Source organism: Aotus nancymaae, unplaced genomic scaffold (assembly GCF_030222135.1).
Source record: "Aotus nancymaae isolate 86718 unplaced genomic scaffold, 86718_ANA_hifiasm-v0.15.2.pri h1tg000022l_1, whole genome shotgun sequence".
NCBI classification, from domain to species: Eukaryota; Metazoa; Chordata; class Mammalia; order Primates; family Aotidae; genus Aotus; species Aotus nancymaae.
The window spans coordinates 33,101,165-33,127,652 of NW_026988435.1; the positions used below are offsets into that span (position 1 = coordinate 33,101,165).

The 26,488-nt window shown below is 37.8% G+C and overlaps 1 protein-coding gene across 7 annotated transcripts in view; it reads right to left on the bottom strand.

The window, feature by feature from the left end:
* Window positions 1-26,488, bottom strand: part of GRIK1 (glutamate ionotropic receptor kainate type subunit 1) — a 391,291-nt gene that overhangs the window by 217,633 nt on the left and 147,170 nt on the right. The gene's annotated exons all lie outside the window — the stretch shown is intronic.

The following is a 26,488-nucleotide window of genomic DNA, read 5'->3' on the forward strand; positions in this document are numbered from 1 at the left end:
AATTAATGTTAGTTAACAGCATTAGTGTACCCACATCCATAAAAAAGTAGTTTCCCTATTGCAAAGTCATCTAAAATTTTGCGTCAACTCAGACTCTCCTATTTCCCCTGAATGTCATTCAAAGGGAACACCACTAACAAAAAACTAATTAACCTCCACAGAAATAATTTTTAAATCCAAAGTTTGATGTCCAAATTCCCCTAGGCAAAGTCAATAGTGAAGCCACACAATCAATGCTGATAGCCATATCTTCATAAACAAATAACCATATCATAAGATCATAAGATTAGGGGTTTCTAGATACCTACACAGTAGCAGAGATCAGAAAGATACCTGCTCCCCACAAAAGCATCAGGATTAAAAGCATTGTTAACTCCCTTTTGATAGTTTGGAGGCAGAAATTAAATATATTATAAACATGAATAAACTTTACTTTAGCATGCTAGGTACTGGAACGTAGAGATATTAAAATAGTGAATTCAGAAAACTTAGGGCTTTCAGTCTTCAATTCCCAGACTATTTATAAAATGCATTCCAAGTTCTTTTAGATATTGTGCACATTATTATTGACTTGAAAATATAAATCTAATAGGTTGAAGTAAAACATTATTTTCAAATGGAGAAAAAATAGTGAAATATATTTTCCTTTAAAAGACCAAGACCTCTTTGCATTTCTGTCTCCCTTCTCATAGCTCTTGCCTCTGGCAGAACCACAGGTTCTTAGAAGAGCGGAGGAATGTGCTATGTAGTACCAGGAAGTCAAAGACCTCTACTTATTTCTAAGTTACCTGAGCGCTTTGCATGCATCACACTTGAGTGTGCAGCATTTTTGTCACGCCTACTTTTATGTTATAATAAAGTCTGATATGTCTCTTTTTTTCTGCTTGCTTTTATGAGTAGACATTACACTTTCAGGTAATGAGAAAAGCTCACTTCTTCACTCTACAATTTCCTTCTGATCTTTTTTGTTTTTATTTTCCCACCTTGAGAGGTCTCCTTGCTACCTTATAGCCCAGTGGATTCCTCAGCGCTCCACAGAGATGGCTACAGACTTATTTAAGTGATTGCATTCCTTCTTTCTTCTATCATTCAACTGCAAACTCTGTACAATTCTTTTCTTTCTAGCCCTACATTGGCTATTTAAGACCACTTTTCCCAATAGTTACGGAGAGGGCCTTCAGGGAAAGAGACGCTCTTCGGCTGGCCCTGAATCACCATCTGCCTGGGGACAGTTAATCGTGCCTCAAATGGGGACTAAGAGGAAGGAGTTTGAGCAGAATAAGAATCCCTCCCTCTGACAAATACAGCAAACTGGGTTGTATTGTCCAGCTGCATATTGCCCATCTGTGAGAGCCAGGATCAATGCTTCTTTAGTTCCCTTCAGTATTCCTTTACAACTGTTCTTGTCAGCTTAAACTTTGTCTAAGAAAATTCTTCCTTAGACAACTCAGTATGTTCAGGGCATATCCTACACTCAGCCTCACACATGAAAACAAAATCCTTCCAAGAATAATGTTCTTAATATAAAGCAGTAGTTTTGAATCAGGGACGATTTTACCATATTTTGGCATTATCTGAAGACATTTTTGATTGTTACGATTGGGTAAGTGCTACCGGAATCCAGTGGGCAGAGTTGAGGGTGTTGCTAAACATTCTGCCATACACAGGGAAGCCCCCCCAACAATAAAAATAATCTGATCCTTGTGTTGAGGTTGAGAAATCCTGACACAGAGGTCTGACTCCCGTCTCTTCAAGCCAGAAACTACATAAGACCTGGCTGAGAGGCATGCAAAGCTTTTGATAACACCAAGTTTTAGATTTTATTCCACTGACAAAATCAAAACTAGCATCGTATCAATGACTCACTAGCACACACTAGCATTGCTAGAGTAAACAGCTACCTGTTTCCAAATATTTTTTTTCACACATAGAGACAGCTGGTCATGAGCATGGTACAATATACTTTATCAGAGGGACTTCTCTGAAAACTTGTTTGTATAAAAGAAAAGAATAAATAAAGTTGCCTTTCTCACCCAGGGAAGTATGTACTTTGAAAACAGTTTCTTTGAAATGGCTTCCCCTCTTCTAAATCTTCTTGAGGTTACAATGCAGAGTATTTTCTTCTATGTTTCTTCCATCTGTCTCTCTTTATGAAAGAAGCTCTTCAATTATGTGAAAGGCTCTGTTACGGCATTGTTTCCCCAAAGACTGAAGATTCTGAGGTCTTAACTCATTTAGTAGTAAAATAGGAGTGCACTTCGTAGGGCCCATATTCTCCTAGCACTTTCCTGAGTCTGCCTAATTGTAGGAATTCCTAAGGTAGCTAGACAGCAACTTTCTTTGTGGGGTTGTGTGACTCTCATATACTTCAAAAAAGGGATAGAATGTTGCCCGTGGAAAGGAGAGAAAGAAAATTAGAGAAATCACAAAACCACTGACTATTAATGCCTCATAAAATCAGGGGAAATAAATAAAAGAAAAAAGGATGAGTTTATGTCGTTTGCACGTCCTTTGCAGGGATATGGATGAAGCTGGAAACCATCATTCTCTGCAAACTAACACAGGAACAGAAAATCAAACAACGCTTGTTGTCACTTATAAGTGGGAGTTGAACAATGAGAACACATGGGCACAGGGAGGGGAACATCACACACCAGGGCCTGTCTGGGGATGAGGGCAAGAGGAGGGGTAGCGTTAGGAGAAATACCTAACATAGATGAGGGGTTGATGGGTGCAGCTAACCACCATGGCACGTGTATACCTATGTAACAAACCTGCACGTTCTGCACATGTATACCCAAACTTACAGTATAATAATAAAAGAAAAAAAAGAATGAGACAGTGTGTGTTTTTTAAAAAATATCCTGTACGTCTTTTTCTGGATATTTCCAAGATGCATATAGATGTCAATTGTGATAAACAGAATTATTATCTATACGTTGCAGCATCTTAATGGAATCTGCAATAATAATGGAATTATTTTGAACATAGTCTATAATTAATTAGATAGCAATTTGCTCATGTGTATGTGACTTTTAGAACCATTTCTGCATTACAGAAGTTGGTGTGACCTTCCTATTAAAAAGGGTTTGCTCAGGAGAAAAATAAATAAACAAAACCCAGAAAAACTGCAAAATAAAAATCTTCGGTAACATAAATTTTTTTTAAATACAGGACTTTGGACATTGTGAGATGAAAAAGTACCCCATTAATATATTTTTTTCTCTACAGTAGGAAAATCTTCAGCAATCAGAGACAGTGTTAGAGGTCTCAAAAGGCATTTGTGCTTCAACTTTTTATTTGGTAGTGACAGAGGCAATTGAAGTAGATTTACCTTTGAGTCAGAAGTCTCTACTCTTCTCTTTCATTTTGGTTCAAGTTAATTTCTCCTCAGCTGAAATTCATGTGTGTGAGTGTGTGTGTGTTGGGGGGGCAGGGAGGGTGTATGTATTTCATTTAATGGAAAGACGGTAAGAGACAGAACATTTGCATTTTACTTCCGTAACTTGCCTTTTTAGCTTCACTTCAGATAAAACTATTTTTAAGCTTTTGTTCTATTGCTCTGGCAATGGGGTCTCAGCTACCACTCTTTCATGCTGGAGGTTATGGTGTAGAAAGAAGCTAAAACTGCTTTCCCTCATGCACTTGAAGGCACTTGACAGTGTTCATACAGACAGGAAAATGATGATCTAGAGTTTTTAGATTGGATGACCACTTTTATAGGGAAGATGTTCTTCAGGAAGCCAAGAGACTTAGGTGCTAATTCTGAGTATGCCTAAAGCTTCTTGGCTTTGAAAAAGTCACTGATGTGTGAGTTGTTTTCATCTCTGACCTGGGATAATAAAATCGGATGCCAATTATCTTAGTCCCTTAAAAGCGTAACCTGAGGCCAAGGCTTTTGTGTGAGTGTTTTGAGATGAGGATTCTGGGGAGAAATATAGGATAGGAGAGTAAAATAGAAAAGGAAGAGAAAGACAGCACAACGATGCATTACTGAGTTGTCCATCACTGTAAACACCTGCTGCTTGGGTCCGCAGAGACCTTCTGAGAGTCTTCCAAATGGTGTCTCAGAACTGTCTGCCCAGGGCACAAAAGGAGGAAGCATGATATATCTGTTTTCACTCCCATCAGTTAAGAATGGCACCATGGGTGTTAATGTCCCTCCACCCCTGGATTGCATGGGCACACGTGCAGGGGGGATGCCACCTGAACCCCATGCTGCAGATTGGAGGAGCCCAGGCAGGAAGAGAGAGGCAGGCAGACAGACCGTGCTGAAGAGTTGCCTAGTTGTCTAATTCAGTCTCCTAAAACCGGATTTGATCTCATTCTGTACCCCATAGCCACATTTTATGCCCTCAACTTAACGCAGTTTTTCTGATGTGTCTTCTTCTTTGACTGAAGAATTACAAGTCTATTCTTCACACTCAAGTCAAATGTAACTTTACATGAAGCAGCTTCTAATGATGGTGAACACCATGCTTACTTCAAAATGTTGCTTTGAGGATTACATGAGAAAATGCTTGTAGAGCATGTAGCATAGTCTCAAGAATAGAGGTAACAATCAACCAATCGATTATTGTTGCTCTTTAAAATTTTATTTCTCAGTGATTATTACATTTGCTAGATTATTAAGCACAATGAGGGAAGAAACTGTGTCTCAACCATTTGTGAGTGACTCATACAGTGCCTGGCTACTAGTTGGTGTTTGTTATATGTAGAATTGTGTCAAGCAACAAAAAAAAAAAAAAAAAGAGACCTCGTAATCAGGACCTGAGAACATGACTTTATTAGGAGTCAGGGTCTTTATAGAGATAATCAAATTAAAATGAGGTCACTAGGGTGGGCCCTAATGCCACAATGTATTACTCAAATAAATCTAGTTCATTGTTGTGCAAACAGATAAATATCTTCCTACTACTTCTTGCTCCAACTTGCCTCAATAAGAACAACTAATAAAAATATCTTATTTCAGCATTTGTTCATGGTTTTTGCAGACATTGTCTTTGAAATAATAGTCCTTAAAACAGTAGTCTCAGAATGCTTTCATGAGAAATTCAGGGAGGCAAAATATTCACTTGTCTAGGTCCTCAGTAGTGGTTGATACAAAACTTAAAAATTAGTGTCACTTTATTTCAGTATGAAACAGAGCGATGTTCTTATTAATAAGCCTTCTAAATTAGTAAGTGGGATGAGGCAGGAGGGAATTACCACACCAAAGAGTAGGAATAATGTAATGAATATGGTTGTATTAGGAAATTTTAATTCAATGTGGTTTACATTATAATTGGTTCTGATATTTTAGTAACGTTTCTATACGTAACTCTATCAAAATATGCATGCAATCATGCCAACAGTTTTTAAACATTTGAGGTTTTAATAATTCAGTAACTACAGTGATTCTAATTGCTTCAGTGTTTAAATGAAAGACAATGTCAACATTTTATTTTATCTAAATTATGTAGCTCCAAAACTCATAATGTGCCTGCCCTAAAAACAGCTACTCATTCCGTTTTGTCCCAGAGAACTTCATATACATATTTGGTAGAGCAGGGACTCACTATTGTTAATAAATATGAAGGTCCTAGTGTCTAACGGAGTAAGACAAATAAAATATAAGCTTTGTGGGGGAAAACAAGGTACCAATTACATGTGTTTTTATTTTCAATGATGATAATTGATTTTTGTTTCAAGATCAGTAGAGTATGTGATCACCTTACTCTAGCATTTAGGACTAGCTGAAGTCTTGGTAGAAGAAGAGGGCATGCTGGTCAGTGAAATGTCATTCTTGGACTTCAATTTTTCCTTCTGTAACAAACACTAGTAATGGTTGGTACCTGGCTCATGGGAAAGGTGTTCACACACTTGATGTCACATTGGTGGGAAAATGTTGATCTGATTGGCTGAACAAACCCAACCAGTGTGGGCTGGACATCACTGATAAGTAAATGACATCCTCTTGGCAAGAATCACAAATTGACATCACCCAGTAAACACCTTTTGGCTATACCAGTAGTGAAAATATTGAAAATATTGCTGTACTGCTAGTTGGCAAATAGCTGCCGTCTTAAGACTCCAGGAGCTTCTCCCACTTTTATCACTATGCCAGGCTCCCTAGTCCCTCCTTCAAGTTTGCTGTATTCCTCCAGTTCTAGCAAATAAAAGATGAACACCCGGCAAGCAGCTCTGGGACAGTCAGATCCATTCTTTTTAGTTGATGCCAAGCCCCCCAGTTGTTTGAATATCACTCCTGGAGTTATGATATCAACCTCATAGTTTATTCATTGGAACTTGGCTGTTTTCAAAGGATCAGTGCATCATTCAAAAACAAATTAATTTCTTTTGGAAGACCTGTTTCTTTTTACAGGCACATTTTTTTCACTTCATCGAATCTTTCGAAATGGAAATGTTTAAATACTCTCAGCTGTTTTTTATTGAAATATATGTCTTGGTCCATAGGTAAGAAAATCAACTGAATACAATTTTTGTTCATTATTGAAGAAGGCAATAAGTCATATTTAAGAAGTGTTTGTTGCCTTTTTTGATTCATATTACAAAGAAATGACTTTAGATAAAAGTAGTTTTTGAAAGTGTATGATTTGCCGGGCGCGGTGGCTCATGCCTGTAATCCTCAGCACTTTGGGAGGCCGAGGTGGGCGGATCACTTGAGGTCAGGAATTCGAGACCGGCCTGAGCAACATGGAGAAACCCCATCTTTAAAAAAAAAAAAAGAAAGTGTATGATTTGTCTACAATAGCATTAACACTCGGACAACCGTTTCCTGTACTCTTAAAGCTAATTTCTAACTTTCCAATGCACTGGTGTAAACAATTTCTTACACACTATTTCAACAGAACCAAAAATCAATGACAAAATGTTTTAAACTACAAAGACATAGTCTTCTATGTAATCAAGGACAAAGTTTTATCTTTCATATCCTTTTAGAGAGGAACACAATTAACTCTTGTCATCCTCCCTCCGCCCTTTTTTTTTTTTTTTAACAAAAAGTAATTGCAGTTCCAAAATTTTCCTCATTAAAATAGAGCACTGGTTAAAACCAGTTTATAAATTTGCATATATGAAACCCAAAAAAGAGATCCTTAAAAGGTTCAAGTACTTAAACAGTGCAAAGAGTCATAAACAAATTAGGCAGAAGCAGTTTGCACAGTAGATGGGCCCATTTTCTTCACCACTGAATGGTTATGTTGGGTTAATTACATATACAATAAATATAATGTTTCAGAAATGTTTTCAGTTTTCATTGGTCTTTGCTACTATGCATTTCCTATATTATTCTGTGTCAATGTTAATATCCTCAATTAAAATTTCTAATGGTTGGAAAAAAGTTTAACCTGCCTTGCTCCATTTAGTAATACAGGGGCAATGAACAAATACTGTTACTGATGATGATAGTGATGATGTTGAGGGAGGGGAGGCTGATAAGTAGTCCATGTAACTTACAGATAGGTACAAGAATTTAAATTTCTCAAAAGGAAGTCTGGAGAACAGATGCTTTATAAACTTTTATAATAATACCTTTTTGTATTAGTTACACCAAAACAAAGCAGTAAGGAACAGGGCTCTCGTCTGCTTTGCATCAGTGTAAGTTCTTCTTCTGAACATTCTGCATGCAAGAGGACGGGGGAAGGATAAATGCACAGGACACAGAGGGCCCTGTTTTCTCTGGGCTTCAACTCATTTTGGCCCTTGGCCATATATCCTGGGAATAATATTTCAAAATGAGCACTGACAGATGTTCAGTGACAGGGTTGGCTTCACTTCTTCACCTGTGTTAGATAATTGGCATCCACCTCTGGTATTCCCAAGTTTTCTCCTTGTCTACTGGAGCTATGTGGGCAATTCTTCTTGACATATGGCTACCTGTCTTTTGCCAAGGTAGAGTCATGAAATGTTTCCTTCTGCCTTCTTTATCACACTCTACAAAGGAGCACAGCCTACTTCATCAAACATACGCAGTAACTAATCATTCCACTTGGATTCCTATATATCTCTACGAGTCAGATCCAATGCATAACAACCTCTCATACACCATAGCTCATCTAGAAAATGATAAAAATGTGTACACAGCACACAGGGCAAATGGATGAAGGGTCTGACATCAATATCTCAGCACATTTGTAATGTATTCACAGGGGTTTGCATGCAGTTTGTGGAAAATTCTGTCATAAACAAAGGTACTTTAAACTGCATTCATGCAGCTTAAAATAATAGCAAAGCAACACACCTTAAGTCTTGTCCTTCCCTCTCCCATCTGAGAAAAAGTATTTATCCATTCACTCAATCCAATTTTTATTTTTAGGCTATATGTAGCCAGACCATACCTCTATGCTAGATTTGGCATACAAAAATGAGGAACTAATATTTTCTGCTACTCAGGGGATTTATATCCTGAATATAAGCTTTTCTGGCAAGACATTAATCTACTGTCCCCTTCAATTTTTTATTCTGCAGGGAATTGTAATATTCTTATATCCACTGGTTTCTTGGTTTATCAACAGAAAGCACTTTTGTCTCCTTGGCTTACAAAACCAGCAAACTACTTTTCTTTGGCTAGCCATCTGAATACAGCCTCAGCATTTTATTCAACAACTTAAGCAAATTCAGATGGTTAGGAAAGTCGAACTTTATAAATTTAAGATGTAGATTTATTATGAGAATGTATCACCATTGGAACAGAGGTTTAGGAAACCAGACATGTGTTGAAGATCCATGTAGAGAAACAAGTGCTGTTTCTTTATCTCCCTCTTTTTCTAAGTTGGGGTCTCTGATCTGGGCTGGATTTATGGATGTGAGACCTGTGCAGTCATACAAGGCTTGCACATAGAAGGATGCTGAGCTTGATTTCATGCCCTGTTGTTGCTGTCTTGAATTCTTAATAATTTTTGAACAAAGGGATCCACATTTTCACTTTGCACTGGGCCTGTGAATTAGGTAGCTGGTCCTGTTCCTCATATACTGTTCTGGGGTAAGTTGATTCTTTGCTTTTATTGTAAAAAAATCCACTAAAGCTTGGCCGGCTGTGGTGGCTCATGCCTCTAAAACCAGCACTTTGGGAGGCTGAGGTGTGCAGATCACAAGGTCAGGAGTTCAAGACCAGCCTGACCAATGTGGTGAAACCCCATCTCTAATAAAAACACAAAAATTAGCTGGGTGTGGTGGCATGTGTCTGTAATCCCAGCTATTCAGGAAGCTGAGGCAGGAGAAATGCTTGAACCTGGGAGGCAGAGGTTGCAGTGAGCTAAGATCCAGCTACCTCACTCTAGACTGGGTGACAGAGCAAGACTTTGACTCAAAAAAGAAAAAAAAATCCACCAAAGTTCATAGTTGCTTTGTTAATAGATGTCTTTAAACCATTGAAGAATCAAGGAGTTTAGAATCCTGGTACTGTGGGGCTTGTAGACTTGTATACTAGAGTACTGAGAAGTACCTGTCTGCTTCCTCTCTCCAGCTACCAAGGAGCTCAGTTTTTCTGCTGAGGAGGTAAGAACAGCAGCCAGCCTGGACAGCCTTCTGCACTCCTGGCACGGTACAGGGAGACTCACCTTGCTGGTGGTATTTTTCTGCCAGCCCTCATCTTTTGAACTTCTCTTCTTCCAAACCAGAAAAGGAACACAAAGGACAATAGGAAAGGCCAGGTCTCCTGACTCTGCTCCACAGTGAGCTCTTTCCAACTGTGTGGTATTTTGCTTCCAGTAGCCCTGGAGTTTCATCCTGTTACCATGGTGATCAGGTGCTCTCTGCTAAGTCACTTTTTACCTTTCTATTTCTTTAACAGGAAATTTGCATTTTATAACTTCTTCCCAAAGCCTGTTCTTCTTAGCATTCCCTCTTCACTTCTACTACTGTATGAACAGACTTCCTTTTTAGATTTAAAGATACTAAACCTCCCTTTAGTAATTTTATACTTAATTTGTATATGATTATGTTAGTCCGTTTTCATACTGCTATAAATAACTGCCAGAGGCCTTTATAAAGGAAAGAGTTTAATTGGCTCACAGTTCAGCATGGCTGGAGAGGCCTCAGGAAATTTACAATCACTGCGGAAGGTGAAGGGGAAGGAAGGCGCCTTTTTCACAAGGTGGCAGGAAGGAGAACAAATGCAGAAGGAACTACTAAACATTTATAAAAGCACCAGATCTTGTGAGAACTCCCTCACTATCATGAGAACAGCATAGGGAAACTGCCTCAATGATTCAATTACCTCCCACGAGGTCCCTCCCTCCACACATGGGATTATGAGGATTATGGGGATTGCAATTCAAGATGAGATTTTGAGTGGGGACACAGCCAAACCATATCAATGATTTAATTTTTTTCCTTTACTTTATCACATACCTTCACAAGAAACTGTAGCGGAAATCTTAACATACGGTGGTCAAATACTTGGATTGCATAAGGTGACTGTTGACTTTGTATCAACAAAACACTTCTCATGTCATCAGCATATAATTTGAATAGCTATAGAGTTAAGATATACAATGAAAAGATTGGTAGAAAATAATGTCCATGAAGGGATATTGCTCAACTTTTATTCATGGAGTTGAAATTTATACCTACACTTCTTTATAACACCGCAATTAAAAGGAGAGGAGAAAAATGGAGAGTTAGGAGCTACATGTAGTTTCCAGTATGGAACAGGTGGATGGTATTTTATTAATAGTGACAAAGAGGAGGATATTTTAAATATTTTGACCCCCTGTTTATAAAAATGAATGAGTCTAAAGTTTAGAAGAGGTTGTTAGTGACAGCCTAAACAAGCAAATGTGAATTTTTCAATAAAATACGTTTTTGCAGGGGTGGTTGAGGTCACTTTACCCAGTAATCATTGGTCAGGGAGCTTAGATAGACATTCATTTGGCGTTCTTTTTTTCTTTTCCAATACATTTTAATTGAGTGACTACTACATCGGAATTATTGTTCTAGGACTGTGCTTAAACTGCTCAGATACAGTTCTTACTCTGATAAACTTTGTCTATCAAGGAAGTTAGACAACAAAACAAGAAAAGAAAAGGGTCAAGTATCAAGAAAGGTAAGTATAAGACTGCTTCTAAATTAGCCTAAAGAAGAAGATCTCATCCCTGACCGTACATTAGAGTCATATTGGGAAAGTTAAAAACAAAAGTAAGAACAATTCAGTTCTCAGGCCCCACCCTAGAGCAAGTCACTCAAAATCTCTGGAAATGAGCTTGAGGTGTCAGTACTCAGTGATTCTCATGAGAATCGGGGTTCACCTACAAGGAAGTGGGTCAAACAGCACAAGAATCACCTGAAGTGCTTGCTAAAACATACATTTGAGGTGCCACCCTAGAGATCCTGATTCAATGGGTTTGGGATGGGACCCCAGAATTTACATTAATCATTAACAAGGTCCCAGGTGTTGCTGAGACTATTAGTTGAGGGACTGCAATTTCAGAACTACTGCTATATGGAAACTGTGAAGGCTTCCCAAGGATGTGAAATTTTTCCTAGGAACAGAAGGATGGGTCGACAGAGAGAAAAGGTAATTGCAGAAGGTTTGGGGCATGGATAACAGCATTGAAAAGGCCCAAGTCAAAAAAGCATTTGAAACATTGAAAAAGGTCTAATTGTGTTTGGAGAGCGTGTTTAGGACAGGTGAGGTGGCAAGCAGGGAACGAATCTCGGTGATACTGAAAACCAGATCAGGAAGTTTGTACCTCATTCTAAGGCCAATGGCAACACGCTGAAGGACTGTACACAGAGGGATAACACAGTCTGATCCTCGTTTTGGAACATTAATGCAGGTGACAGTTAGATTAAAGGCTGTTGTGGTGGTCCTGGTGGCTGAGTGAGCCAAAAGAAAAACAAAAAGAAAGAAACAATCCAGAGACCTTGAAGACACATTGAGTGGTTGTGGGTCAAAGTGAAGGAAGAGTCAAGAATGACTCCCCTGCCTTAGGTTTAGAGAGCTAGGTAGAGGATGGAGCCCTTTGCCATGATGCAGAACAAAGAAACTGGGTCAGTGATATGCAAGCTGTGGGAACTGCAGCAGATTATCTTATGTCCTTGAACCTCAGCTTCTTCAGTAAGAATAACAAACATATCTGAATCATAGGGACACTGTGAGGGTTGAATGTGGTAGTGGGCAGGAAACTTAATATAGAACCTAGCATGCAGTTCTCCTACCTCCTGTCTTTTTAACTTAGTATACGTTTTTTGTCCCAGCTGAGAAAAAGCACAGATCTATAAGCACATAACTTTATGTTATGTGTTTTGTGTTACATGCTCTTAATGTCGGTAAGATGAGAGAGAAAACCAAGGTGACGCTATACTGCCATCACGCTAGAGCGAGAGCACAGGATAAAGCCTATTTGTTGTTTTCTCAGTTTGCCAATTTTGGCAAAATAAAATTAAGATTTAATATAAGTGGTTTCTGGGAAATAGTTAAAGCAATATGCTAGCCCAGTTCCTTGCGGTGACTCACAGCAGTTTATTGTTTTGTGTGCATGCTGGGACTCCTTCATGAAAGATATTTGATGGACAGGACTAATGTCTGTTTCATATGCTGACTCTTATCAGAACTTTTCGCTGTGTACTTAAGCTTCAAAGGAAATTATTCGACTTAGGATAGAACAAATCCATCCAATAACCAACCGTGTTTTAATAGGGTTTTACTCTACGTATGCCCTGTCAAGAATGCAATCTGTTGACCATTGCTCTGTGCTCCCCATCCCAATAAAAATGTGACAAAAATTGATCTCTAGTTTTTCAGGTCAGTTACTGATGGGTGAATACGTTGTTGTGAAACAGATATGACATCACAGATGGAAATCCTTGACCCAGAGTCCTAACTTCAATGAAGCACTTGCTGGCTTGACCACTTCTGAGAGATCACTGGTCCCTGGTGCTTCCTGACTTATTCTTCTAACACTCTTATTCCTTATGTTATTTAGCCAGAGGGCTTTTTAAAAAATAGAATTATATTAATTCAAAATGATTTGGGAAAATATTTTAAGGTCCTCTTTCTTAAAATATTCTATTTCGAATTGTGCGATAATGCTCCCAAGAAAATAAGTCTTTCTATTTGGTCTAAGTACATGGTGATCTCACAGACAGGCCACCCAACCGAGCACAGGGCAAGCTCAGCCTAAGGATGAGTGTCTGAAGAGAAGCAGAAATGTTCTGTTTTTCTAATTCACTGAGAATTACTTTTACAAAAGTGATATATTTGCTTTTAATCCCTGAAGCGACAACCATTTTTGTACTTTATCCTCAGAAAAATATGTCACATTTCTTTGACTCTGCATGAAATGCCTGTGATAAATCAGACAGAAAAAACATTTCTTCTTTGCCATGAATAAAGTATTTTGGAGGTTAGTGAATGAGTGTGTGTGTGCGCACGTGTGTGTGCACACGTGTGTGTGTGTTTTGGAGGCTCATGTGGCTTATGATTTTCAGTGACATTCAAGTTTATGTTATTATAATTAAGACAATAGAATAGAACAGTAGTTTTGTTTTGCCCTTTTGTGGTGTGTGTGTGTGTGTGTGTGTGTGTGTGTGTGATCCCAACTAAAGTTAATGTGTCATTAACTTTAACACAAAAAGTAGACTATAGGTCAATTTAAGAAGTAAGTAATAAACTATATAAAGGGAGGCTTTACGAACATAAATTACATAGCATGAGCCCAAAGGAGTATTCTCTGCTCAACACCTCTCCCAAACAACTTAGGGGCTCAATGGCTGAGCACAATTATCTAGGCTCCAAAAATTCCACTAATTTACTATAGTAATATTATTTTAAAGATAGGCTCTTATAAAAAGTTACATCTTTATGGAGTAATTTTTGCTGGAGGTATCTAGCAGACAAAGTGTAGGCAGTGTGATTGGTGAAGGCTAATTACTTATATGACTGTGACCTATGAAATACAAGTACAAATAAAAAAAAGCCTCATGCCTGGATTTTCTTCTTGGAACACTGAATAGTATGAAATAATTAAATCTGAACTTCAGTTTGGGCACGAATTTATTAGCTTTGTGGTCTTGATCAAATTATCTAACTTCTATGACCTGAAATGTACTCATCTGTAAAACTGGGCTAATTATACCTATCTGATAAATAGATACTGCCTCTTAATTAGGAGGATTCAGTGAGTTAGAATATGTAAATACTGTAGCTAACTGAATGCCAGCTAGTATCTACTTACTTTGAGATTAGTAAGTGTTTGCTGAAACTTCCTGAAATATGCTTATGGGGACTATTATTTTGAACCACATTGCTCTTTTCAACCATGTCCATAAGATTACAAGGGACCACTACAATTTATATAATTTGGATTTAAGCTAAATTTACCCATATTGCACATAGTTATCCATTATTTTATAACATTATTGGCATATTTACAAACATAGTAACAGAAAAATTCAGGATATGAGACAATTTAGGAAGGCCTATATATGCTGAAAAGAAAGTGGGTACTATCACTTAAATTATTAAAGCCGTCAAGAGTACCCCAGAGGTTGCCTAATATTTCATTTCACTTTGCTAGGGTGAACCTGCCTGAAGTCGTAGAGAATTTGCTAGGGCATCCCTGCCTGTGACAGTAGAAACAGAAGCAATTCAATCAAAGCAAATAGGAGAACAAGCAGCTTTAGGGGAATTAGGGCAAGAGTCTCTTGCGGCTCAGCATCATTTTATCACTTGATTTCAAGCCAGGAAACCTGTTTCTGGTGATTAGATATTGTTTCTAATTGCAGAAGAAGCACCTTATGGATTTCCTATCCATCTTCATAGCATATTTCAATATTTTGGGACTAAATCACTATTGCTTCTGCCACACCTGCTTTACATTTGACACATTGGAGGGTGAGTAAAAATGATTAGAGACGATGTTTATATGAATGTCACATCAGGAGAGCAAGAGAGAGGATCCGCTACTTTTGGATGGTTTATTTCCACACACAGCCCAAAATTATACCACCTTCCTCAACCTCAGATTATAGATATAACACATTCCCATCTGGAATAGCCAAGCAATACAAAAGAAGAATTAAAAAAAGTAATAAAACATCTAAAATCTCACTCTCAGGGGTGACATTGGTGAGCCTTAAAATGCTCATTTTAATGAGCATTCTTTGACATCTCTTTTATGTACACACCATACAACACACGTAATCACAAACATATACCCTTTCACACATATATACACACAATTGTATTTAAATGGAATCATACCTGTCTGTGCTTCTTTTTACTTCTTTGCAACATGCTCCTTCCTTTCTTCCTTTCTTTCTCCTTTCCTAAAACCTCCTTTCCTCTCACACTGCATTTCTTCCTCTCTTCCATTCAACCTCCCTTCCTTTCTGTTTTTTTTATTTACTTTTTCCAGGAACAGAGAGTTAATTATATAACTTCCATTAATGGCATACTATCCTCATTAGCCCATGCAACGTCCCTCTTTATAAATATGTGTATATATGCCATTGTATGTCCCACTCCCATTACTCTCTTCCCCACCCCAAGCTGGTGAGCATTCTGTGGGTTTAATGCATGTCTTTTTGTCTGTATCTGGAAAATGCCTATAGTAGTTTGCATGCACTTTTCTTATTTTTTTTGAGATGCAGTTTCACTCTTGTTGCTCAGGCTGGAGTGCAGTGGTGCTATCTTGGCTCATCACAACATTATCCTCCCAGATTCAAGTACTCTCCTGCCTCAGCCTCCCTAGTAGCTGGGATTACAGGCATGTGCCACCACACCCAGCTAATTTTGTATTTTTTTAGTAGAGACAGGGTCTCCATGTTGGTCAGGCTGGTCTCAAACTCCTGACCTCAGGTGATCCGACTGCCTTGGCCTCCCAAAGTGCTAGGATTACAGGTGTGAGCCACCATGCCCGGCCACACTTTTAAATGTACACAAATTTTGTTGTTTTACAGATATCCTTCTGATTTTTTTTCTCAGTACTGTCCCTGTTCTTACATATGCACCTAACCTATTGTTTCTAAGAGCTGCCTATTGTGCCGTGGTTACATCCTGTATCCATTCCTTAGTGATGGGCATTTGGGTATTGCCAACTCACTGCCCCATATACAACGCTGCAACAATTTTTGTTTTTTAATATTCCTTTTCTTTGGGACGTATGTCAGGAATGGAATTGGTGAGTCATGGAGAAAGTTTATATTTAATTTAACTAAATGCACAAATGCTTCACAGACTCTTGATGTCTCAGAAGGGCAAGGGGTGGTCAGCCCCCCGAGATGAAGCATCATGAGGTGGAGGATTCTCTTTGGTCCACAGGCTTACTCTGACTGACTCCGTGCCTGCCTGTTACAGGCTGGGAGAGAGGGGCCTGCGTTACCCATTAAACCTGTTTGTCTTGAAGATTTGAATTACTCATTTCACATAAAATGATCAAAGATGGATAATACTCATACATTTGAAACTAGTTTTTCCTAACGATGACATGGATATCTTTCTCAGTTAATGAAAATATCTAATTCATCTCCTTTTTAATAACTTCAGAGAATTTTCTTTAACTTTGCTTAATTTTATCAATCTTGTAGTATTACACACTGAGGCTTGGTTTTGGTTTTTCGCTTTGTAAACAATGCTGCAATGAATATCACTAGTCGTGTACATTTGTATTCACTTGATCATTTATCGTCTTGGTATAAAATCCTAGGTGTGAAATTGTTCCAGTAAAATTCATGAACATTTTAATTTTTGATGTGCAATGTCATTTCCCTACAAAAAAACTGTATCATTATATGGCCCCCAACACAACACGTTAAAGTATCCATTTCTTCCCATTCTTGAACAATGCTTAATTTATCCATCTCCAATAATCTGATAATAGATTTTTAAATATTTATTCTTTGATTTTAGTGAAGTTGAATATTTAAACTATACAATATTTATTGGTCTTCTTCCTACAAATTTCCTGTTTTTGTCCTTTGCAAGTATTTTTCTATTATAATATTTGTATTATTGTTATTTGCAAGATCTCTTTAGGGCAAAAGTAGTGCCATTGATGTGGATCTCTATTTCCCATTTTCTAGCACTTAGTAGCTGCTCAATAAATGTTTGCTGAATAAAACATTAATATTTTGTCTGTCATATATTTTGTAGGTTTTTTGTTTGTTTTAAAATTTTATTTCACTGTGCATATAATATTTTGATGTGATCAACTAGTCAGTCTTTTCCCCTATGTTTAGGTTTTCATGTATTTTTATTTACTCCCCAAATTATAAGCATATTTGGTACCAATTTTATTATAGTCCTTATATGGTTTTATTTTTTAGCTTTAAAATTTTCCAATTAATATCAAATGAACTCAGTGAGATCAGTGATATAGTTCTGGCTTATATTTTTCCAGCCGCTTTTATTGACTGGTTTATTTTTTTAGATATAATGCCACATTTATCTTATACTACATTTTATATATACTTAGGTCCATTAAAGAATTCTCTATTCACTTCCACACAGTTATTACTTAGGCTATCTTTCTTCTAATTTTAATGTTATTGACTTTGAAACATAAACATTCACATGGCTCAAAATTCTAAAGAGTTCAAAGGATACACAAAAAAACATTTATTTTACTGTTACCCTACCAATCAGTCCTATGAACAAACTGAGTCCTGACTGTTCCTTTTTAAAAACAGCATATTATAGGGATTGTTATGTATCTTACCTTTTGTGAAACTTAACAGCAAATCATACTGTGTCAATACAAAAGAAGCTTTTTCAGCTGTTCCATGGCATGAATGGAACATAATATATTTGAATAGTCTCATATTGGTGGAGGTTTAGTTTTCCTGAAATTTTGCTCTTAAAAAATACTAGAATCAATAACCTAGTTTTTCTGGTGCATTTTAAAATGTGTGATTATATTTTTAAAAAGCTTTTCCTCACAAAACAGCAGAAGCATAATCATTTTATAAAAAGAGACTTCCCTAAATACTCAATGCTACAAGAAGATATCATTCTAACGCAATGCTTAAGATGAATTTTGATAATTTATTTTGACTTTTAAAAACATTACTTCAGGCTGGGCAAGGTGGCTCATGCCTGTAATCCCAGAACTTTGGGAGGTCGAGGCAGGTGGATCACCTGAGGTCAGGATTTCTGAGCCAGCCTGGTCAATGTGACGAAACCCTGTCTCTACAAAAAATACAAAAAATCAGCCCGTCATGGTGGTGTGTGCCTGTAATCCCAGCTACTTAAGAGGTTGAGGCCGGAGAATTGCTTGAACCTGGGAGGTGGAGGTTGCAGTGAGCCAAGATTGCATCACTGCACTTCAGCCTGGGCAACAGAGTGAGACTCTGTCCCAAGAAAAAAGAAAAGAAGCCCAAAGAAACCCATTACTTCATTTTTGTGTTCGTATACTTTTTGGTATCATATACATGGCAAAGTGGAGAAAATGCGTGCTCCTTACATGATAGCTTTTTGTTCCCTGGGTATAGATTCCTGTGGCTGCTGTAGCAAATCACCAGAAACTTGATGGCTTAAAATAACAGAAATGTATTATCTCACAGTTCTGGGGACCAGAAGTCTAAAATTAAAGCATCCATTCCCAAGGCTGTATCCCTCTGAGAGATTGGAGAGGGCTGCCACAGTGTAAGAATGCGCTAGGGGACAAGCCTATATTGCCCCTTTCAGTTCCTTGTAGCTTCAGGCATTGCTGGGCTGTGGCAGCATCATCCCAATCTCTGCCTTTGTCTTCCCACGCCTGTCTTCTCCTTCCCTCTGTGTCTCTCCTCTGTGTATCTTACATGGACACTTATCATTGGAGTTACAGCTTATTTGGATAATGCAAGATGAATGTCATTTCAAGATTTTTAGCTTAATTATATCTGCAGAAGCCCTTTTTCCAAATGAGGTCACATTCTCCTGTTCTGGAGGTTAGGATATGGACATATCTTTTTGAGGGCCACCTGTGATCCTCTACATCCCTGTTCTAAATTCTATTACCATCGTTGTATTTTGCCTTTTCCTGAACTTCATACAAATGAAGTCATCCCTATGTCCTTTTCAGTGTCAGTCCAGCTTCTTTTACCAGTTTGCTTTTTGTAAAGAAATGTACACAGAAAAGTCTCTGTAGTATTGCTACAGTTAATACATTTCCTGTGAAACCAGAAAGTCCTGAGCAAGACATTGATGACTCTATTGCACATGGATGATAAAATCAGGAAGCTTCCTCAAAGCACTCGCCAGCCCAGCCTTCCCATTTAGGGCACGCTACAACAAAATCCTACATTTGATCAATAATTTTAACTTGAGATTTCTCAGTTCTAAGAGACTCAGTATATAGGAATTAAACCTATCCCCAGTAAGCCTTCAGATAAAAGTGTCTCTGAAAAAATTCAATGATGGATAGTCTTGCTTTGAATAAGAATATCTTCACACTCACACATATAAGGGTCACTAGACCCTTTCATAGCTCTGGAGTCAGGCTTTTTCATTTATCTGAGATTCATTGTAATGCATTTGTTTCTTCCTCTTTAATGAATGGATATTGCTCTCAAATTTACATTTAGTTTCAAATACATATTTATGATGTCATTGTCTGTGCTCAAGCAGAGGATTTTAAGGTGATCTGTAAGTATAACTAGGCAAATTCGCTGCTCAAATGAATTCTGTCAAGATATTTCTCATTAATCCTCAGAACATTACAGGTGCATTTATTAATACAGAGGACTTAGTGTTAGAATGCCATAATCCTTTCTGAAATATTAAGCCATTTTTAATTTGCTCTTATTATTTAAAGTCTCTCTTTTTCAAAAACATTAGATAACTCTAGGGTGTTAAACATCATGGAGTGATTTGGGAGCTCGAGGGAGAGCATCTTACATAAATGCTTACCTAATTTTCAAAAGATGCAGGCACCACCAAAAATGGTAAGATTCATGGACTGTCTGGTGGAGAGGAAGATAATTTTCTGTTTATTTAATTGATTCTCTGTAACTCTTCTCTTGGCAAGTATAGCTCACTAATGGACTTTGTACAGCACAATCATTATTAGAAATGGCACTGTGACATTTGATTAATTCAGCCTATTTAGATTTGGAAGATAAATCATATATTTATCCTAACATAGTTGATTACTATTTCCTCCTTTTGGATTTTCCAACATACAGTATTTAGAGATACCCTTAACATTTTCATCTTTAGCCTATAGATGCATCATAATTCTTCATAGGTTAGGTCTATTCCAATGTGATGCAGCAAACATTGTTTGGTAGAACACCAGCAATGTTTGTCAGTCTTGCTAGTGGCTTGATTTAAATTTTAATAAATTATGCATTTTTTTGGTAATTTCTAGTGCTGGAAATTGACAACAGGGTTTTATGGCTTCCTATTTTAGTGTCCCTCATTTTGGTCCTTGTTTATTCTGATCTCCCAAGAGAAATAACTTCTTAGACACTGTCGAAGAATATGCAAAGTTTCTCAGTCTGAGACAATATAATTCTATTCATTCATTTGTTCATTCATGTAATCATTTGTTTGCTTGTTCAATAATATAACAAATAGTTGTAAGTGCTAAAGATACAGGTATAGCAGGGAATCAAAGAGACAATATGTATCTTTCTAGAGCTCCCATTTTAGTAAAGGGTGAAAGATGATAAAACAATTCCAAATCTATATAGCATGTCAGATTGTGTTAAGTACCACAGAGTGAAATGAAGCAGGGTGAAGAGTTTGAAGGGGTGAGTTGGTATGAGAGTGATTGTTTTATTATACAAGGTGGTCAAGATAGGTGTCACGAAAGGATGACATTTGCAGACACCTAATGCCATGTGGTATCTGGGAGAACCCCATTCCAGGCAGAGGATGAGCAAGCCCAGATGTCTTGGAACAGGAACATAGAATCCTAGAATGGAACCTAAGGAGGTCAGGGAGCACTTGAGATGGGATGGAATTGACTCAGAGAGTTGGTGGAAGTCAGATCACACAGTGCCTTATAGACCAACGGTCCCCAACCTTTTTGGCACCAGGGACTGGTTTCGTGGAAGACAAATTTTGCACGGACCAAGGGGAGTGGGGAACGGTTTCAGGATGATTCAAGTGCATTACATTTATTGTGCACTTTATTTCTGTTATTATCACATTGTAATATATCATGAAATAATTATACAACTTATCATAATGCAGAAACAGTGAGAGCCCTGAGCTTGTTTTCCTACAAATAGACAGTATCATCTGGGGGTGATAGGAGATATTGAGAGATCATCAGGCAGTAGATTCTCATAGGAGCCTGCAGACTATATCACTAACATGTGCAGTTCACAATAGGGTTCGCACTCTATGAGAATCTAATGCCATAGCTAATATGATAGGAGGTGGAGCTCAGGTGGTAATGTGAGCAATGAGGAGTGACTGTAAACACAGATGAAGCTTCACTCACTCACTCACTAGCTGCTCATCTCCTGGTGTGCGGCCCAGTTCCTAACAGGCCACATGGCCCATTGGTTGGGGACCCCTGTTATAGACCACTGAAAATAATGGGTTTACTTTGAGTGAACTGGAAAGCCATTGGAAGTGCCTGTGTTAAGCCTTACAAGAGTACTGGGCTCCTGGATATCAGTAATCTTGAAAGAAATCCCTGTACTCTTTGTACCACTAGGAATGGCTTACTACAAGAACCACTCGTCCCCATATGACTTAGATAAGGCTTGACGATACTCGTCCCCATATGACTTAGATAAGGCTTGACGATGGCCTCCTTGTTGACCTAGGGCAAGGCCAGATGCAGACCTTCCAAATTCCCATTCTTTGTTTCAGACATGATTAGCTGAACTGTTTGTCCCCATGACCAATCAGAACAAAATGCTTGTTAATTTGACTTAACCAAACTTTAATTAAGTTTCACTCTTCACCATAGGATCCTGAACTTGACTCACTTCTTAGGCTAAGGACTGGAGCACTGGAGTCATAATAACCCCCCTGAAAGTCATCTACAAAGAAAGGCATCTCCCGTTTAACTGTCCGATGAAGCCATCTGCTCTCCCCACTCCCTTACACCTGGCTCCTTCCAGCTTGGATTACTCCTTTCTGTAAAAGAAAATCTTTTTTCTGCCTGACCTTTGATTTGCTTTCATACCTCGTGGTGTGAGCCTTCTCTCTATTGCAATAATCCCTCTTCCCCTATTGCAGTAACCCTGTTATTGCAAAAGTCACTCTCTTTTTTTTTTTTTAGACGGAGTTTTGCTCTTGTTACCCAGGCTGGAGTGCAATGGCGCGATCTCGGCTCACCGCAACCTCCGCCTCCTGGGTTCAGGCAATTCTCCTGCCTCAGCCTCCTGGGTAGCTGGGATTACAGGCACGTGCCACCATGCCCAGCTAATTTTTTGTATTTTTAGTAGAGATGGAGTTTCGCCATGTTGACCAGGATGGTCTCGATCTCTTGACCTCGTGATCCACCAGCTTCGGCCTCCCAAAGTGCTGGGATTACAGGCGTGAGCCACCGCGCCCGGCCCGCAAAAGTCTTTTTAAATGAAGTCTCTATTTTCTTAAGTCCAGATTTGTTTTTTATTAGTTACAGGTTTTGAATGTAGGAGACACATGGATAATGAAGTTTATGAATAAAGGCCTTAGTTTGAGTGCTGTGTGGAGAAAAGCAGTAGAAACCTGTAGAGAAACAAGGAAGGTAATGGGGAGACTAGTGTTTATTTCTGTGTTGTGAACTTTGAAAGGGTATTTGTAAAATAGCTATAAAGTTTAGTAAGAATTGGTCATAAGCTACAGCCCATAAGCTATATTCAATCCTCACAAATCAAAGCTCATGAATAAATGAAGATCACTAGATGGAAAGTTAAACTGGGTGACATGTTCATATAAGTCACCTTTTATTATATCTGAGATACATATTACCAGTGAAGAAGGCCCAATAAATGATATAGATTAAGATGTTAATCATAATAAATGCCCAGTTTAGCTAGCTTGCTTGCTTTCTCTCTTTCTCTTTCTCTCTTTCCTTCCTTCCTTTCTTTTTCTTTCTTTCTTTCTTTCCTTTCTTTCTTTTCTTCTTTCTTTCTTCTTTCTTTTTTCTTTCTTCCTTTCTTTCTCTTTCTTTCTTTCCTCTTTCTTTCTTTCTTCTTTCTTTCTTTTCTTTCTTCAAAGGGAGATGCTGCACCAGAGCCCATGGGACTTTGCAAGACATGGTAAGGGATGAGAATTTTATCCTCAATGTAATGGAAAGCCAGACAGATCTGTGATATGCTGATGCTGGAGACATTTCCCTGCTAGAATTTTCTTTTTCTGTATTCCCAGGAAAAGAGGAGAAAAAAATAGAAGGGAAAGTTTTGTGGTTTTTTTTGGCACTGAAGTCTGGAAAAAGAACAGTGCTTTATATGAGTGGAGTCATTCCTATGGTTTAGTACTGTGATTGCTATTGAGTTCCAGCATGGACCAATCAGATTCAGCTATGCACATATATGAAGTAGGGAGAGAGAAAGAGGAAGAAGGAGAGGGGAAGGGAAGTGGAAACATTTAAATAGTATAGTTTAGGTAATTCAATGAGCCTGAACTAGTCCATGCATGATATTGAACTGTATGAAAAGCAAGCTTCAAGACTTTTATTGGATTCTTAGCCTTGGCAAAGAAGGAAAATTCATTCTTCAGGTGGGCAGGCAACTGGTCAATGATGGCTTTGTAATAGTCTAGTAAAAGCAGCTGAAAGCCCTAGAGAAATACTAATGAAGAGTTGGAGGGCCTGATAAAGGAAAGGATGAAGGTCACTGTAGACAGGAGGAACCAAGTTGAAATTTTCATATATTTGTTGAAATATTTTAAGGAGAAAACTCTTAAATAAATTAATTTCTGAATATTAGCTCTCTCTGTGGACCTACATATTAACAATACTATAAATATAATACATATTTATACATGTATTGATGGGGAGAACTGTATGTGCAAATAAGAAACGTGTGTATACTGGACTTTTCAGGTCATTGTTAGGCTGTTCAATTGGCAATATACAATTTTTTCTTTATATTCTGACTTAACAACATAATTTTTGTACGTTAGAATTTTTGATAAAAAAGTGGAATTTTGGAATTTAACCCATTTATAAATTGGAAACAGACTGTTATGTGTGTATAGTATATGGCATATAATAATAAATGCTATATATGTATTGTGTATACGTATATGTGTGGATATACACACACACACAGATATGGCTTAGATAAGTTCAGCTTTTGAATTTACCGGAATAAGAGGCACTTTTCCTTTGTTCCATCTGTAAAAGAAGAAAAGGATCCCTATAGTGGCCATGATTATATGAAACCATTGGAACTGTGAATTCGGTGTTAGGAAAGTGCTCATGATTACCATTATTTGAAATTTCTTGTGGGGGAGGTGAGAAAATTACTTCCTGAAGGCGCATTTACTTTCTCAGGGCACTGGTTTGCCATTCTCCTCATTATGAGGTAATTTCCTGAAAGGCACAGCCTTCTCAAGATGTGAAATCCTAGAGCATGGTCAAAAGCACATTTCGTCCCAAGTACGCAGTAGGCACTCCATAAATGTGTATGCTGAATGGATAAAATTTGAGCAGCTGGTGGTGATAATTATGATTTAACTACAACCAAAATGTCCATTATTGTTAATTAAATATGCCTGCTCTGAAATATTTTCTTTGCTTTTCTTAGTGTAACCATGATGCATGGAGTTCCAAAGGCATGGTGCAGGCCCACTGCTAGGTGACGGTGCATGTTGCAGGGTACATCTATTCCTATTCATGATGCGACTTGGTATGAAAGTGACAGTACAAATGTAAACAACCTCATTAGCAGCTCTTACCAAATGTTAACGTACAGCATGAGGAGTAATTGTTTTACCGGGGAAAGAAAGAATCTGTGCTTTTTTATTTTTAATTAGCTTCCTCAGAATACAGGAACAATAATTTCCACTCTTGTCTCAGTAGCATTTAGTGTAATCAAAACTATTTGATGTCACTATTTTCTACGACTCTGTATCAATTAATGCACCATCATTGCACATGAGCAAATCTGATCCTCTCCTTCACATGCAGGCTGTGAATGAAAGCTGGTTCACGTAAATGGCCCAGAAAAAAAGATATTCAGGAGGAAGATGAAGGGAAATTATTCTCTAATATGCACACATACCGCATTGTTGTACTGGAACAAGTTATGGCTTTTGAGTATATTCAATGGAGTGTGCTCTCTCTCTCTCTGTCTCTCTCTGTCTCTCTCTCTCTCTCTCTCCCCCACCTCCTACCCTGCCCCTTCTCCTTTTCCTTTTCCCCTCTCTGCCTTTTCCTTCTCTCCTCATCTTTCTCCTCCTTCCTTGTTTTTTCTTCTCTGTTTGTTGGTTAAAGGAGGTGGCAGAGAAAGACAGAAAGGAAAGCTGCCTTCCCCTACTGGAAGAGAAATATCCTAATTATATGGCCATGACCGGCTGGCTAAATAATTCAGGTTAACTCGAAAGGGCTGCTAGAAGACCAGTAAATTAGCTGAATTATAGAATAAGTTTGAAAATCATTGATTTCAAATAAATATATTGAATAAAGACTCAGAAGATTTTGCTCGTAGCTGTGCTCCACAGATTAGCTTTAAAAAGGTATTTATAATTCGCATGTAATTGTTTGTCTGCCAAGTGGGTGTGTTTTAGGAAGCCTTCCATACACTTTGTTAATTTTAACCTTCACAAACTTTGCCCTCATGGAAGACACAAAGGTCCACTTTAGCATGGCTCTGTCTAAATTATGACAATTATTTCTCATAATAATGACATAAAGCTTGAAATGCAAATTTATGTACAAAATGTTTTTAAAAGACTTCATGAAAATAAAAGGACCGTGTTTTTAGAGTGGGAAAACAACAACAAAAACCTGATTTTACTTTAAAAAGTGACCTGATTAGTCATTTAATTTTCCCCAAAATAGGATTTTGTTTGATAAGATGATTATACTTGCTTTTTCTCCTAATATTCCAGATATTTCATAAGGATCAAATGAAATGACCACATATGAAAGCAATTTCTTTAAAAATACCCTGTAAATCCCTAACAATTGAGTGCATAGAAATCATCAATTATTAAATTAATGAAACAAAACGTATATTTTTAAATATCAATTTAAAAAACCTGACACCATAGCACAACCCATTACAATCCAGACCTGTACATGTTACTGTGTTAGAGAAACATTACTTAACTTTTAAAAGCCCAGCAAATATTTTCACAACCTTAAAATACTACCTGAGGAAGTTACCTTGGGTTTATAGTAAGCTATTATAGTTCTATAATTGTCAAGCGGTGACCATCATCATCATGGTTCAATGTAAATGGAAGCAAAAGGTACCTCGTTCCTATAGATCAATGAGTTAACCAGCACATGGGACCTGCTTTCTGAATAGTGGCTAGGCAGTTGGATATAATATATTATGTGTTAGGAACTGTTTTCTTCTTATGTACTGATTTTTCCAGGTACAGGATAATGTAGTTGGGTTTATTGGGCTTTTGTGTTATTGTACAGTTTTATTTTCAGGACAA